The sequence below is a fragment of the Rousettus aegyptiacus genome, unplaced genomic scaffold (assembly GCF_014176215.1).
Source record: "Rousettus aegyptiacus isolate mRouAeg1 unplaced genomic scaffold, mRouAeg1.p scaffold_m13_p_10, whole genome shotgun sequence".
Lineage (NCBI taxonomy): Eukaryota > Metazoa > Chordata > Mammalia > Chiroptera > Pteropodidae > Rousettus > Rousettus aegyptiacus.
The window spans coordinates 463,144-465,990 of record NW_023416285.1 but is presented as its reverse complement, the minus strand read 5'-3'; positions in this window follow the sequence as shown (position 1 = coordinate 465,990).

Below are 2,847 nucleotides of genomic sequence, written 5' to 3'. Positions count from 1 at the left end.
AGGGCCCGCCCCCTGTCACGTGCCCCGAGCCGGCGGCCAATGGCCCGCGCTGACCCTGGGGGCGGGGCTGAGGTCAGCGCGGTGACGCAGGCAGGCTCCGGCGCGGGTGCGTTTCTCCCCGAGCGCTTGTCGCTGTCCGGGGCCCTCGAGACTTGGGGCGGCGGCGTGGGCTGGCTGCATAGGGGGTTCCGCGGAGTGAAATGCGGCGGCTTGGGAGGCGATCTGGGGAGGAGGGCAGAGGGCGGCCCTGTACCCTACCCCCATCATCATCTTCCCGCAGGGACCCCCCTTTCTTCAGCGTTTCCCACGCTGTCATTACGGGCATCCCTGCCTCGGCCCACCTTCCTCTGGTCAACCGTCAGGTCAGGGAACCATCTCCATTGGTCTGGACTTTTCCGGGGCTTCAGCTACTCCCAGGACGCCCCTCACCCCTGCCCAGTGGCCTGGCCAGGTCTCAGCGCCCCCCTGTGTAGAGCATAAAGACAGGACTTTGTGGACTTCGCAAAGTGGGTTCCAGGGGAGCCATGCGGTAATGTCAACTTGCACGTAAGGGGACCGCCCTTAGAGTGTGACGGAACGCCCCAAACCACAGAGAGTCAGCCCCCACCTGCAGGAGCCGAGAGGCACAAGGCTCCTGGCCTGCGAGGCCCGTGTGCGCTGAGCACCTCGGACAGACGGCGCTGAGCCTGACGCAGAGCCGCAAGGAGGGCTGGAGCCCAGTCCGCGGATGCAGGGGGCAGACTCGCGGGCCTGGGGCGGCGGGCGGTGGGGAGTGACCGCCGATGGGCACGGGGCTCCTTTGGGGGTGACAGACATGCCCGAGAGTTAGAGGTGGTGGTGGCACCGGCTTGTCGCACGCCGACACACTGAGCTGCACGTCGTGAGTGGGTGGCCCTCACGGTCTGGAGCTGGGCTCCGGGAAGCAGGAAGCAGGAAGCGCGCCGCGCCTGCCGCACTAGCCAGCCCTGAGTGCCCGGCCCGGGCCTGCACGGGCTCCGTCTCCGGCAGCACAGGACACGCTGCTCCTGCCGCCCGGACAGAACCCTGCCCTTTGCCCAGCCCCTCTCCTCAGCCTGCTGCGCTTGGCTCCCCTTTCACGGCGAAATTCCTAGGAAGAGCCGCCCTCTGCCCTGGCCCCGCCGCTGGCCCCACCCCTGCCCGGCACTGGGGACGTGGGCGTGGCTCACCCGTCTCTTGCTCTGCCTGATCGACCTTCCCACAGCCCGTGTCTCACCTGGTGGGCAGATGACCCCCTTCCACTCACTGAGGCCGACGACCGTGGAGTCCCCAGACCCCTCTCCTTCACCCATGTCCACTCCATGTGGAAACCCAGACAGTCTGCTGCCACCCCCTCCCCCGCAGGTCCCCATGCCTGCCCAGAGCCCACTGCCCTTGCCACCGGAGTGGCCCTCCAAGCTAGAGGTCAGATCGCGCGGCCCCTCCTCCTCCACTGGCCCCGGCACTGCCCATAGCTGGCTCTATGAAATGGTCAGCAAAACTGATGAGCCTCCAGCTGGACTGATCGGTAAAGAGCAGACACCCACCGTCCATGTGACAGGGACATCACCATGTGTCCTGCCGACACCAAAAATAACAGTGTGGCATGGACAGCAGGCAAGTAAAGCACTGGTCACACGTGAGACAGCACACCATGGCCTTCGTCACAGTCCCTTTCACAGTCCAAACCGCAGACGCAGCTCCCCAGTCGGCAGGACAACGGAGCAAAACATCCGGTACTTCATCAGCTGAAGAGAAGCACATGTGGCAAAATTCAACCTCCATCCATGACGGTAACTCAGGAGATGAGACGCGAACTTCCTCCAGGCGGCAAAAGGCAGCTACAAAAACCCGCGGCAACCTCGTCCTCGGCAGTGACGGGGGACACGTCTACGAAGACTGGACACGAGGCCAGAGGGCCACTCTTCCCCTTGTGGACACTGAGCCGGAGGCTCCGGCTGCTACGAAACGGAAGGAAAGGAAAGGAAAGGCCAGGACAGTGGGAGAAGACGGGGCAGTGCGTGCAGCCGGGGCACGGGCGGGCAGCGCCCCCACATCTGCCGAGAAGCCGCTAGAACTCCGTGAGCTTAGGGAGGTCAGCGGCCACGGGATCAACACGGCCATTTTGGGTCCACATGTCACTGTGGGGGAACGATCGAAAAGCTGAATTTAAAAATTAACGTTTACGCTAGCAGTAAAAATCGCAATGTACTTAGGGTTAAATTAAGCCATGGGCGCAGTGTGGATGCTGAGAAGCACCGAGTGCAGACGAGCGCAGGGAGGTCTGGGCTCGGCGTCCGCGGCCCAGCGTCGAGCCCCTGCAGTCCCTTGTGGACTCAGCTGTGCCCCCCACAGGCTTGTGTGGAAGCCCCTCCCACGTGACTGCATTCGGGGTAGTGAGGGCTACATGAAGTCCACAGCGTGAATGCTGGTGTCCCACGAGAACAGGGCGGGCTGGGGGCCCCTCCCAGGAAGGGGGCCTTAGGGGACCACCCCCAGCACTGCCACCTTGGACTTCTGGCCCCCAGAACTGAGAAAGCACTGCACCACGGAGGCCGCCTGAGTGGACCGAGACACCCCAGGCCGGTCCCCAGACGCGGTGTCACCCCAGATGGAAAAACGTGACAGACTCTTCTAAAATGTATGTGGAAATGTGAGGGGACGAGGAAAGCCAAAATGATTCTGAAAAATAAGTGTGACGTCTGGATTCGAGCCGGATGTCGAAGCTGCAGTGGCCGAGACCCTGGGGTGCCGGGGTGGGGACAAGCCCCGTCCGCTACGCGCAGGAAAGCTGCCGCAAGCAGGCCCCGGAGACACTGCAGCAGTTTGTCTGTCTGTCTGTCTGTTTTA